We start from the raw sequence: 15,402 nt of genomic DNA, 5'->3' as shown, positions 1-15,402 counted from the left end.
AAAATACAGCTCAAGAGGCAAATGCCTTTTTAGTCTTATATTGACTATAGTTAGATGTTCGAAGAGTAAGTTGCGAGGTTTTAGTATATTATGCTAGATTAATATCTTTCCTTAAATATGAAGTGTTTGAGAATTTGATTGCTCGTGGAAGTAATCTCAGTGGGTAGGTCTCTCTAATATAAGATAAAGGCTTGTTAAGGATTTTGAGAGAGCTCTCTCTTTGTCTCATTTTGAGATCTTAAGGGTAATGCTTTAAATTTTTGTTTATCTAAAAGTAATGCGATAGTTTTGCACTACTTATGTGCATCTCACTAATTAATGAATGATGCAAATCGAATAATTGGTGGATATTTGTAGGTTTTATGTCTTTGAGATATGGGGATTGTCCTTTGGGGGATTTTCATGACTAATTGGATGGTATAGTTCTTATACGCTATTAACTATTGATCCTTATTTATTATATAATGACTTTTTGAGATTTTAAGTGATGGATTATGAGTGTGTGGAGGTGTGTGGTTCCTCTTGAGTAGATTTTTTAATTTAGAGGACGTTCTTGCATCCTGCTATGCAAGCAAGATTGCCAAGAACCACCCGCACCAAGGTAGTTCCCCCATACTCGATGCCTCACCACCACGCCAAACCTAGTTGTATACCGGGGATGATATTTTTGTCTCTCCCTTCAAGATTCATGGTGCCAACCTGCCATTCCACCTGCTCAGCAGATGGAGGATGTCCTTCAATGCCGCTTCCAATAGCTCGCCATACCACCACCCACTTCCACACCACTTCCACACTAGCATCTCAACACATAGAAAGCCAAAGAGACCAACCTAGCAAAGCTAGAGGCCGAGCATCGCAGCCCAATAAGGCCTCAAAGGAAGATAGTGGGGATGAAAAAATGGCATAGTCTATGTCAACCACCATTAGCATATTGTGCAAATGCAAATTCTTGTTTGACAAGCATTGTAGGGAGGGAGGCTCATGCAAAAAATTAAGACTGTTGAAGAGCAATGGAAGTGAATTGCTCAAGATTGCAATGAGGCAAGATTGCAAGTCATGCGGGAGCAAGCGCATGACAAGAATTCCAAAATCTAGCCTCAATATTAGTGGGATTTGTGATTATGAGGTGAGCATCCCTTCAAGAAAATCGTCATACTAGTCCTTATCCCCAATGAAATGAGTTGCTGAGGGAATGAAGGTGTCCAGATTCACGCATGAGCTATGGGATATTATATGTCCCATCTTTTAAATAGAACCATGCATGGATTCAGCGAAACGACTGATGTATTCGACTCTTCTACGGCTAGTATGTGAATGTTACTTTCTATAGTACTTTAGCATATGTTTCTCAAACTCTCCAACATCAAAATTATATTTGCAAGCATGCCCTGAGCAGCAAACACCACCTAGGACTCATGTAGATGTACTCTTGATGATGAACATGATCCAGAATGGTACCTCGCAAGCTAAGCAAAATCCTCATCCACTGGATGGAGAAAGAAAATGAAAAGACGCATGATTGAGCAATGGATTTTTGGAGGGAAATGCAAACCTAGAAAAATCCTTCAAAGAAATGGAAAGTGGACGGAACAAAAGACATAAGGTGCTTGTAGAAGTAAATAAGGAGAGTGTGAGCGTCAGTTTGCAAATTAGCACAATTTTTGCATGTGAAACGGAGAGGCTTGCAGCAACTGTAGAGAAGTTTGCAGACAAGAAATGGCGTGTTGGAACATGATTCTTCCATATGCCTTATGCATATTGTCTTTCGAATAGCACAAAGATATGAATTGAAAAGTAAATCTCCTTGGCATATAACGTTTAAATTAAATCTCCTTCGCATAGAACTTTTAAAACTTAGATAAGTAAGTAAAAGGTTTATTGAAAAATTTTTTAACATTTTTGCATGTACAAGTAATTTTTGGTAATGTTTAAAGGATTGGGATAGAAGTAATTCCTTAAAGGATTTTTTGTTATGTTTAAAGGATCGAATAGAAGTTATTTCTTAAAATATTAGTTGCAATTGTTTTTGCTCCTCAGTTTTAGTATTTCTTATGTCTTTCCTGGTTAAAGGTCTTTATTATGTCAAATACTGATGTTTCAAGTATTCTTATAGTATATATATAACTCTATAACTATATGGCTACCTAACTATATAACTAACGTGTGTGTATATATATATATATATATATATATATCTCCTCTAATAAGGAGAGGTTTCAATTGGGATGATTGGGCCATTGGATTGTGAACATTGCATACAAGCCATTAGATGTGTTGTTGCATGCTGGCATTTGATTGTTCCATGTGAACATTTTATTTCATTTCTCTCCCCATCTCTTTCATCATCTTCAATTGCACCAGTAGGCGTATCAAAGAAAAATTGTCTTATGCTCTTTCTTATCAGCATCCACTTTAGATCCAATGGCACATAATTATAGTAGCTTGTAGACTTTGGATTGCTCTCTTTCTCCGTCATTCTGCTTTCACTATGGTGCTTCTTCAAAGGCATCATCTTCTTTGTGCTTGGACATCAACAGAATCTCCTTCCCTACCTAGCAGTCTCAAGCTTTTCTCCTCTACTTCTATCTCTGCGAGTGATGATCTTTCTAGCCAGACTCACCCCTTTTCCCTTGTTTGTATTCCAAAATAATTTCTGATTGAGTCAATCGGAATTGAAAATCTACTAGATTCTCTTGTGTTTGGATGCGCTCCTCACTATTGAATTTTGGCATGGCAATTCAAAAAAATTGAAAGATACAGGATTTCATCTTTGTGTTACTGTAGCAGTGGAATAAGAATACTTACACGCACTTTTAGGAACCATTCTTAGACTAATGCAATTGGATCATTCTCTTGCATCTCCTTGCAATGGCAAACATGGTTGATGGGTTTCCAGTGGTGGCACACCTTGAGAACACGCATCCGTGTTCAAATCCTAGATGGAATTGATGCTGCCCATGGGCACAACAATATATATCAAGTGACCATTTTCACTCACAATGTTGGTATGGGATGCAATAGGTAATTGTTATTGGCCGACAAATGTTATATGTTTCATAAGCATTCGTGAATTCCCAACAACTACTAAAATTGTCATCGAGAAAGCTGAAGGGCATGATTCGCCCAAAGATAATGGAACATAGGATCCTAATGAAAGAGGAACAAGAACAAGGGATGAGCACTGGGGCTTTGAGCTGCAAAAGACAAAATGAGGGTTTTTACAAGCTACCAAAGTAGGATTAGATTAATGATTGCACTCGACAGGGTTAGGCTATAATAGATAGCCACAACTTGGCCAAAAGTGTAAGCAATCAATAGCTTTGGCTTAGACCTTCCCTTTCATTCCTTGAGCAAGATTGTCCTTTACGCGTTTAGCTTCAACCGTACCTTGCTACAATCGTACCTTGTCCTTTACATGTTTAGCTTCAACCGTACCTTGCTGCTGCAAAGTCAAAACAAGCAAACACCCTCATGGAAGATTCTTGCAATGTCTTTGGTATCTGTTACAATTATAGTCACATTAGTACATGCCGAAAAGGTTCGCAATTTGCTGTATTAGGGGCATCCAATGCTCTTTGTAACACCACCATATTGATCGTTGGAGTTTATGGGGTAGGGCGTAAGTGTATGAAACCTTCAAGTTGAACAATTTGTAGGGATCTAGACTTTGCAAGAAGCGTTGGAGCTGCCACTTCCCTTGATCAAGCTCTGAGGCACAGGATTCCCTTATGTGTTCACTCAACTATATCGTCAGTGCAACAAGGGTGGTTTTATTGAAGGTCATTCACCACAAATCAATGATTCTCGATAACAAAAATCCATATTGTTTCAAGTTTCCCACAATCCAAGTTGGGGCACATGCTATGTGACGAAGATCAAGATCTTGATAGAAATCATAGCTGGGTTATAGGGAGAAGCATCAAGCCCTAGTTATCCTTTCCCAGTAGCACAATAAGTGTCACACTTATCTACACAACAAGATTTTTTAATATAACCGAGCCCTTGCACCTCAAAACAAATCCCGTGTAGTCACTTCCAACATGGACAATTAGCTTTACTTCGTGGCAAGCCACGGGTTTCCCACTAGTATATATGTAGATAGATAGATATATTTAATGTATATAATGATATAACAAGACTATATATATATATATATATATATACATTAGATATAACAAAACTATAAGTATAACAATACATTAGTAAAACTATAAGTATATAAAACTTATATATAACTATAACCATGTAAACAACTATATATCTAATGTATATAATGAAATAACAAAATGATAAATACATATATAATCATATTAACATATGTAGCTATTACTGTATGTAGCGAACATAGTGGTTAGTATGCGGCTATTAACGTATGCAAGAAAGACAAACAAAATTTGCCCCAATGTGAGCAAATGGCTCTGCATTGTCCCGCTCAACTTGCAAGAAAGACAAATGGAAGAGTGAATGAGCAACTTGGTAGTCCGATTCCTTCTCACTACAGCAGCAGTTGGCCTTCCGAGAAGCAAGCACTGAGCAGGCATATTTCTTGTATTATCTTTGGTTATTATCTTAGTTATACGAGTCATGAGAGACGTTGGTTTGTGTCAAGTCATAGTAGTGCCTATATTTTTTGTTCATACGGATCATTGTTTGCTTGGGTGTAGCCCATTTTTGTGAGGTTCAAGAAATTTTCTATATATAGGTATCTTGCTTGACCCATAACTTATGCATTGCTCAATGAAATTTAACAAAATTTATCTTTAAGTTGTAGTACACATCCCAAACTTGAACATGAGACCAAAAATTTATGAAATAACGATTTGGAATGAGACCTTTAAAGCATTAGAAGTGCTATGTTGCATTTGTAGAATGCATCCTGAAGACTATATGATTTAGAAATTTATTCAAAAACATCAAAATTTATCTTGTACATATGTGCAACCGAGTAATCATTCAAAATTACACTATGTGAGCTTCTCCTCAACCCAAGGATACACCTAAATGAGAACATTAGGTATGGGATAACGGGCCTCCAATGTTGTGCTAAAGTGGTGATGTACACCCATTTGAGGGCACACTCCATGAAAAAATTTTGATTTGCTGAAAACCAAAACGGATTGAAAATTTAAAATCCAAACTAGTGGGACTACTACATGTTGGTCTTAAAACATTGATAGTTGTTGATATTGGTATCTAGATTCACCCTAAAATGGAAGAAGTTGAAAATGTGCAATTTGTGCATGTGCAAAGATCTTTTAATAAATCCAACACTATTTACAATTTTGAATTGTTTCTTTTTCCATGCACTTGCTTGCTATATGGCTCATAAGCATGCCAAAGGTCATTGTATTTCATAATACACAACATCAAACGTGACAGCGTGCCCTTTGGTGTATTTGGGTTTTGAAGCATTTTAGCCCACATTGCACTTGTTTGGGATATCTAATTCTGCTGACGTGTATCGTCGGAGGGAGAAAATCCGATAGCTAAAAATTTCGCTACTCCCATGAATTTTAAATTTTCACATCTCCCGCCTATTGAATCTTGGAATATTAAGTACTTGCAACCTACCCTGCCTTACAAACGCCCTACAACCCGCACGCACCTCGACATGACCTTGTGCAAACTTTGCTTTGGCGTTGTCTTCTTTCGAGTAAGTTGTCTTCCATTCTTTGCTCACCTCACAAGCAAGCTTCTCTAGGTCTATTCTAGACTGATCGTGGCCATGGCATCAATGGCAACATGCTGCTCACGATGGCTTGCAAGAGAAACAGACAGAGGCTACGAGACATGAATGCTGAAAAGCTTGGTCAAGGCACAAGGACCAGATTGTGGTTCGAGGATAGCAATGCCACAGTATCAAAACAGCAACGAAAGACACTTTTGTAACATTTGCAAAGGGAGAAACAACGAGAAGAAAAAAATGCTCCTTACAAAGCAGGTGCAGAGGTACACATTCAATCATTGCCATCGAGCGAAGAACACGAGCTGTGGTGTCACGATTGATGGGAGCATTTGAGATAGCAACATCAGGCCATTTAGATGCCAGTCTTGAGTCATCATCACAAGCTTTAGCTTGCACCCTAAATTTTTTAAAGTAACAACCCTACCAATACCTCGGGAGATGCACGTCCAAGAGGCAATCTCTCTAACCTGAGAAATAGCCTACAGAAAGTGAAAGGGGTGCACAGCTTAAATCAACTAGCTGCAAAGAGGGTGACATTAGCTATATTAGTATCCCTTAAAAAAGGAGAAATGGCTTGGACGCACAATGTCAAAGATGTCAATCAAAGGAACCACCGTGGCTCTAGTGGTTGAACGTAGAGTAGAAGCAATGCACGATCATCCCGATTCGAGAAGTCAGTGGGCTTCAACAAAATGCAAAAAAAAGGAGAGACAACCTTAATGCAAAAGTCATTGCTAGAGTGACAATGTTTTGGCACAAAAATATGAGAGTTTCTCCAAATAGAAAGGACATCTATAAAAAGCAGACGAGATGCAAGGTGTTTGATGAGATCATACACATGCTTGATACCACGTAGGTCAGTGGTGCCTAAACTGGCCCGATGGTTATTTGTGATTGAGCTTTGGGATAATTTACTTGTTTCATTTCTTAAACCAGGCTTAGACTTAATGTAATTGTCCTAAACCAGCCCAGGTTGGAATATCATGCAACCATGGTTGGTTCAACTCAAACACCAGTTATGTGATTATCCTGAACCAGCATGGTTGAACAAAAAATAACAGCAATAAATTTTGCAACAGAACAACAATATATTGTTATTGTCCTAAACCAAGTCAGTGGTTGGGACATCATGCAACAGTGGTTGGTTCAGCTCAAACACCAGTTATGTGATTGTCCTGAACCAACGTGGTTGAGCAAAAATTAACAGCAATATATTTCACAATAGAATAGAAATATATTGTTATTTTACTAAACTAGCTCGGTGGTTAGAACATCATATAACTGTGGTTGGTTCAGCTCAATCACCAGTTATGTGCTTATCTTGAACTAGCGTGGTTGAACAGACATTACCAGCCCGATGGTTGAAATTACTGTGTTTCTTAGTACTTAAATTAGTTAAATTTTATTTCCTACTATTTGGATCATATACCACTTAATTTCTAAACCAGGATGGCTTGGAGTTACTGTGATTGTCCTAAACCAGCCCGATGTTGGTTCAAGACAAACAGCAGTTACTAATTAAAATTGTAACATTCAGAAATGAAAAGAAATATATTGTTATTTTCTAATTGCGAAATTTAGAAATGAAAAGCAATATGCTTGTTATTTTTGAATATGTGAAGTTGAGACCGTCAAGCTAAACCAATCCAGTGGTTGAAATTGTGACCGTGTCAATGCTCCACACACAATCTTAAGTCAGTCATAGCTTGTCGGGTCAGGTCAAAGTCTATGTGTGTTTTGCACAACAACAAACATTCCTATCTTTGAGTTTCCTGGTGTATCAGAGCTTACAATGCTCAAAGCTCCTCTACCCAATTGAAATGTCAAGATTTTGATCCATAAACTTGAGATACAGCTCCGTTTGTTGGCCAAACATGCGGAAACAACAGTATAGTGAGCCCCCTTTTAAATGGAACAACAGTAAAGTAAGCCCCTATTTTGCACTACTATGAGGAAAATAACACAAAACACAGTGCGTGAAAAAACGCGGTCCAATTAAACTAATCAACCTACGGGAAAATAAAATAATTTTGACTCTCGAGCTTGTTTAGGAAAGCTTTCATTGCTAGAATGCAAGCAGTTATTCGCAACTATGGCAAAACTTACATGAAGACTTTGAGAGAAAATGTTGCTCATGCTAGACACACCTGTCAATCCTTGACTGAGATGAGTCATATTAAAAATCTATTTTATGCCAGGCTAAACATGTTGTACAAAATGCAATGACAATAGAAAAATCTCTAAATGGGAGACGGGGGCACGACAAAGGGCTTTTTTGGATAAAGTATGTTCATCCAAAGCCTTTTTTAAAAGCTTACATTATAAAAGGCACTCTCAAAGTATTTTGCAGGGTTCTTCTCTCTGATGGTGTTTGGACTTGTTCTCGAGCATAGCTTGCCACGGCTTGTGTTCAACATTTTGCTGCTCTTTTTGGTAAAGCAGATCCTCCTTAGGAGGTTATTTCAGCAAGGCAACAATTATTACAGCACGTCACTCCCATTGTCTCACCCTCACAAGCCTTGGATTTGGAAGCTCCTTTCACTGAAAGAGAGTTAAGTGATGCCGTTGAATCATGTGGTAGATGAAAATCTCCTGGCTGGGATGGTCTCACAGTTGAATTCTTCTTGGCATATTGGGATCTCCTCAAATCTCCTTTTCTACAAATGATAAATATTGCTTGGCACAATCAACAAATGCCAAATCTTAGAAGAAAGGGCTTGTAAAACTTCTACCCAAGAAGCCAATCTATGAATCATTGAAGCCGATTGGAGGTCTATCACTTTGATGCCTATTATTTATAAGATCATCACCAAAATGGTGGTTGATTATATCAAAGAATACTTGCATGAGGGCCTTCATCCGACGCAGTATGGTTTTATTCCTCGCAAACACATAACTGACAATATTGCAAATGCCTATATTGGGATTGAGTATGCCAAATATACTGAACAAGATGTTCTCTTGTTGCATGTAGATATTGCAAAGGCTTTTGACACCATCCAATGGGATTTTATATCTTAGACCATGTGAGCTTTGGGCTTTTAGTCAAAAATTATAGCATATGAGTCTTTTGGATCTACAGTGACAGCAAAGTTGCACATGCATCTTGTCGGAGGATACCTCTGAAACTTGGACACTCCATTACTCAGTTCGCCAGGGCTATCCTCTTAGTGCTATTCTATATGCTATAGCCACGCATCCTATGCTTCAATATATTCACCATTTGGTGGTGGCGGCTGACATGTTACATGGCTTGCATATTCTTGGAAGTTGTCCTTTAGTTGCTCATGCCTATGCAGCTCATTCCTTTTTTGTGCCACAGAACACTGAAAGAGATCTTTCTTCCCTTATGCAGGCTCTTTCATTATATGATCTGATTGCTGGCCTTCATGTCAATTTTCAAAAATCTCGCTTGTTGCCTTTGGATTCTAAATGTTGGCATAGTCTAGTATGGCCGGGGGAAATTGTCCCGCCCGATCAATTAGTATGCCATCTTCGTTACCCTCTGGGTTAGTCAATTACTCATCATCAATGAATTGATTGGGTTCTTGTCAAATTAAGGAAAAAGATGGAATATGGAAGTTAGCGACTTGGCCTTTGCATGTCTGGCTCAATCTATTTTAGTGCCATTGATCTTTTTTACTAAAGGAGATATTGCATCCTTTATGTCCGCCATCATGGAAATTTTTTGGCGTTCGAAGCATGGCAGAAAAAGTTTTCGCGTGCATCCAATACAGCGATTATGTTCGCCAAAATTGCATGGGGGGTTCAATATTCTCAACATTCATGTGCACATTCTGGCTCATAAAGGGAAAATGATGCTACAATTTCTACAAGGAGATCATCCTTGGGTTGCAATGATGCATTATTTACTTCTTCAACTCACTACTCCTACATTTGGCTATTGGCAACCCTCTCAGTGGGATTTCCTTTTGGATGCAAGGTCAAAGGTTGTCCTATTGTTACTCAAAAGTTTTTGGATTGGAAGCATATTCTCTCGCATCTGGCTTGGCATGCCCGAGATTCCTTCCAAGGTAATTCTTTGCGAGCGAAGAACATCCACTAGTCCCAGGTTTTTTCTCAGCCGTAGGCTTTATAGGAGCCCAGACACTTGTATTTTCTTAATTCAAAAGGAATTTCCTCTATGTATCTCAGCACTTACAGTCTATGATACCATGTGTAGTGATTTTCTCTTGGTTTCTCTGGCAAAAGAAATGTCTGGCCAAGAATTGGTTAGATAAAGCTAGCTGCCTACCAACCTCTGATACATGCTGGCATCTACAAACTGAGATGTATCCTCAACACTCAACTTCAGCCCAACCTCGATCGGTGTCATTGCCTCCTTGTAGTCCTGCATCTAGAATTGCTTCAGTATTTCACTTCAATACTTGCAATGACCTGCAGCTGACTACCTTCGGCTTCGTAGTTTCTGAAATTTCCCTTTCTCCCTCTCCATCCCTTGATCTCTATCTCCGTCTTTCCCATTCTATGACTTGCTTAGCTTCTCCTTAGCCTGTCGCCCTCCTCTCTCTCTCTCTCGCTCCATTGCTCTACGTAGCACCAGCGTAGGCCCTACATACGTCCTGCATAACACCTACGTAGGCCTTGCGCAACCACTCTGCTTCATCAGTAGGGTAATACGAAGATAAAAAATGCTTGGGTTTGTTTTTATCAGAGCTCAAGCGACATAGAGAGACTTTGTTGGGAGACAGACAGCCAAGACCAGCCCCACCCAGGCAAAGTATACTTAGAGACTTCTTCACTGCCAGCACCTCAGCTAGTTTTATGCCCTCCCCGCCATCAGAAACCCCTGGCACCACCACCACCTTATCACACACAGGCAGATTGCCACACTCTAGTGGTGTGATTTTGGACCGAGCCATCGCCATATCCAAGTCACCCAGGCCCCCAAGACCCCGTGCCCGGCACCCATATCTTCATCGGATCTGTGCCATCATTGCCAAACACCGGAAACGTGTGGCACCGAGATATGAGATCCTAGAGCTGCCCATGATTGGGATTTTTGACATAAGAAGAGTGCAACCTTTTTATTGATTAGCTTTCTGCCTATGCTAATCAATTAGCACTTTTAGTAAATACTTGCTTGGTATTTCATTAGTTTTGGGTCACTTGCAGTCCCTCTGACTGTAAGTACCTTTAGTAGCTCTCAGCCTTCAGCTTATTTATTTTGTTGTTCTCTTTGATGAGACAACACTAGTAGATGTATCAACTGTTTTAGTCTCATAGGCCGTTTGGCCTTTAAGAGACGTTAATATATATCTATCTATCTATCAGTGTAGCCTCTCCGCTTCATCTACTGCTTCATCAGTGAAGCCTCTCCACTTCTTCTGCTTCATCAGCGTATCCCCTCCGCTTCATCCGCTGCCCCATCGCAATTAGGAGCGCTTGCGCAGCACTAGACTCCACCCATAGCGGGTTGAAGGCCGACCTTCAGCCCTTGGAGACCTGCGCTACGCCGGTGGTCACGAGTAGCCTCTAGGCTCCCCCAACCCATTCGAAGGGCTCTTGGCCCACGTAGCCCTCCCGTAGCCCTACACCCGTAGCTCCTGCACAACCTCAGCCCTGTGAAGAGTTGGTTCTCTCTCTCTCTCTCAGCCCTGCGCAACCTTAGCGACTCGTCACCCTGCGTAGCCTCAGCGTAGCCCGTCACCCAACTGATGCCATTGCTAGGCCACACTAGGAAAACTAGTGGTTAGACTAACCCTGGTCAATTAACTCTAGTTAGTAGGCCAGTTACAGGCTAACTAGACTGTCACCTAACTAGACTAGAAACAGTCAGTCTGGCTAGTGTAACCAGATAGTTACTCACCCAATTACTCCACAACACCCACACAAAACAAACAAAAAAAAAGAAAAAGGGGGGGGAGTGTTACCTGTCATTTTCTGTCTGTCAGAGACAATCTGTACCTGTCAGAAAAATCAGAGAAGATCACAGATTTGCTGAGTTGAAAGAATGCATGCCTTCGCACAGAAAAAGAAGAAAACAGATGCATTTTGAGTGCTTTCTGCTTTTAGCCAGGAAAGGGGCAATACAATAAGTGATGCTTAAGCAATTTTGGGGATTCTTGCATTGAGCTGACGGCCCGTCACTGGCGCCAGTTGTGAATGCAATACACCTCTTGTTGAGGTATTTCCTCCACTCCCGTCTGTCCTAGCCTATCTCCTCCACTCCCGCATGCTATGGGAAAGGAGGGAAGGGGAAGAGATTCTGAGAAGGAAAAAGACAAAACCTCAACAAGTGCAAGCGAAGCTTGAGGATGTCAACAGACGCCTCAACCGGAGTGGGCTTGGAGTGGACAGCCGAGCGATCCATACATCATCATCATCAGCCACAGCCATATCTGCTCCCACAGGAGTTGTCCCACCGATATCTACACCTCTTGCCTAGAGGGCCTACTTCAACCTTCGCACCACTGAAGTCAACTTTGACCTCGACTACGCCAATCAAATCCACTGCCTCGACACCCCTTCCCGTGACAGGCGACGTTTCGTTGGGGTCCTCTTCACCCGCTGCTCTGGAGACCCCAGTCGCTCCACCATGCATGTCACCCCTACAAGAGGTGACGCATGCAGGGCCACTGTTCTCGACTTTCCCATCCCCTCTCCCTCTCAGCTAGCCACCTCTCCCTCATACCACTGGAATTGCTTCGCCACTGACTCAGCCCCCTACCTCCTATCCGATTGGCACCATTGAGACCCCTGTATCTGTACCTCAGGTATCCACCATCTTTGCTCAGATGGCACGACCACCACCCACTATCTTGCCACACCCCCCTACCTTTGTACCTCATCCCTTTCAGTTTCAGCTAGGACAGAGTCTCATCAACCCACCAAACAGATGGGAGACTTTACTCACGGAGGTACATAGTATACAGGTCAGAGAGGTGGAGCTGACACGCTATGCCCAGGAGCAGGCTAGGTTCACTCAGGACTTGGCTAGAGTGGTTTAGGAGCAAGCTCGTCATATCTAGGAGTAGGCCAGTATCATCCAGGTGCTGAGGTAGGACATGGTTCAGCTTAGGAAGGAGTTCTCCTCTACTCGTACAGTTACAAGGAATACACCATAAGTAGAGGCCCAGATTGCGAGCATGCAATCTGTGATCGAGGAGACTTCCAGAATGGGTCGACATAGCCAAACGAGAACCCGCAAGGGCCACCGTTTCGGCTACCCTCATGGACCAGCAGCAGAGAGCCAGTAAGGCTCTCAATATCAGAGTCCGTGGGATCCCACGCACTTGAAGCTATGCTGATGTCAGATGCGACGGCTTTCATGGCCACTACTCTGGGTATAGCTGAGCACGGGATCGAGAGGGCATAGAGGGTGGGGAGAGACCCCAACCGCAAGCAACCCCTGATCATACGGTTCCATGATGCTCAGGCCCCACTTTCTGTTTTACGACGTAGTTCAGTACTACAAGATCAACTAGCGATCTCCATGTATGAGGACCTCACCCCTCTATAGGTTGAGGAGAGGCACTCCCTGTTGCAACAGTGTGATCAGGCACGTAAGGAGGGGAAGTGGGCAGTAGTTAGGGATGGACGACTTATTACAGACTCCCGTCGGGCATCACCCCCCCCTTCCGCATAGGGAGGTGGAGTCTATGAGACTTAGATCTCCGAGACCTATCCTGCACCATTTGGAGCTGTAATGGCACCTTATGGTCAGAACCAAGGACTTTCTTGGAATCCTATGCAAGCCACGACATAGTCTTTTACACGGAGACACATCAGAGTCCAGAGCACCCCTTACTAGTAGTCAGTGGGTACACGTGCGAGTCTGCCTACAGAGATGAGACTAGGGACACAGGGGGGGTATGTGGATCAGGAGGGGTAGCAGTTCTCTACAGATCCACCCTTTCAGAAACCATTTCGATAGAGCAGAGAGATACTCATTCTAGATTTTTTTGGATCCGGATTCGACACATGGACAGTCAGTGTCTGTTTGTTGCAGTATGCTACTTTCCTGCCAAGAGCTCCCACTTTGCGAGAGATATCCGAGATGAGACTAAGACATCTCCATTTGCAGTCCTATATCAGTCCATTGATGATTTCTCGAGCCACGGAGAAGTCCTCCTAGTTGAAGACTTCAATGCGAGGACATGCGCCTGTCAGGTACCACGTCTTGACTTCGGGGATGATTCCATTCTATTGCCAGACGTTGACCTAGAGGATGCAGGTGTGATACGGATCTTGGCTCACAGATGAGGGCCAGTCACATCTTATGGGCAGGCTCTACTAGACCTTGGCAGGATGCATGATCTCATTATCTATAATGGTCTCGACAGATGACCCACCTTGGGTGGTTTCACATGCTTCCCACATGGGGGGGGCTCTAGCGTTGTTGATTACATCATGGGATCCCCTACCTTCACTTCATGCATCACCAATTTCACTGTAGCACCTCTCCCTCCAGGGGCTGATCACACTTACCTTTTCTTTAGCGTCTCCACTCCCCACCGTTGCACAACACCTTCCACCCCATTGAGTTCTTACTCCTCATACCATGATATATGCTTTGACCATGACCACTCACCTGCCTACTCTGACCATCTATATATACTCCTTGCTTACATTCACTTCATACCCCTATTAGAGGACCGAGATGCCTTGATCACCCGCTCACTACACGGGCTACCCTCCATGCTTTCCCTCACACCACTCGCTCCACTCGCCCACCATCTCCTAAGGATAGTACCCTATTATAATTAGTACGATGAAGAGTGTAAGGCTTTACACCGTCAGCTTAGATTCGAAGCCAAAAACAGCCTTTTGAGTGAACCAGAGACGGTACCCGGGTATTGTAGACCGGTACATAGGAAGGAACTAGATTTCATTCGTCGGAACGAGGAGGAACTATTGAACATTCTATTCAGTAACAACTCTAAGGACTTATGGCGGAGATTCCTAGAGGGACGATCCCCCTCCCCACTCACCGACACTCAGGTTGGTATGATTATGCATGCACATTATATGACATCCAAAACCAGCCAGCCCCTGACCTCTCACATATGCCACGCCCCACTCTTGCACCCTCTTCACTGTGGGGGGGGTGAGGGATGCCGTAATGAAACTTCATAATGGCTGAGCGAAGGATCATGAGGGGCTATGCACCGAGTTCATTGCATATGGGATTAACATCCTAGCCCCGATCCTAGCGAAGCTTTTTAATGAAGCTGTCTGTTTAAGGTTTCCACGCACCTGGACTATTAACATTATTTCACCCATCCACAAGGCATGAGATTCCATGAGACTGGAGAATTACAGGACCATTATGATTGGACATGTGATGTCCAAGATCTATGCATTTGTGCTTGATTCCGAGGTCAGCCGATTTGCGGAGTGACAAGGGCTTAGAGCAACAGGACAGGCTGGTTTCCGACATGATCATGGCACCATGGATCGTATTCTCACGCTCAAGTGTGACATCAAGGAGATGAGGGCATGGAAACAAAGGGTCTATTGTTGCTTTGTGGATTTCCGCAAGGCATTTGACAAAGTCCCGAGAGCCCGCCTCATACGTCACCTACAAGATTTGGGATATGACCAGGAGATCATTTGGGTTGTCATGGCACTTTACAAGAGAGTTGCAAGCAGAGTTCAGGCAAGAACTAGGTGGACAGATGAGATCATGAGCACTATTGGGGTCAAACAGGGGTGTCCTTTATCACGCGCACTGTTTGGCCTTTACATAGACG

This window comes from Dipteris shenzhenensis, chromosome 12 (assembly GCF_047967505.1).
Source record: "Dipteris shenzhenensis isolate YYH24624 ecotype China chromosome 12, Dip_SZ_1.0, whole genome shotgun sequence".
NCBI lineage: Eukaryota > Viridiplantae > Streptophyta > Polypodiopsida > Gleicheniales > Dipteridaceae > Dipteris > Dipteris shenzhenensis.
This window is presented reverse-complemented; position numbering follows the sequence as displayed.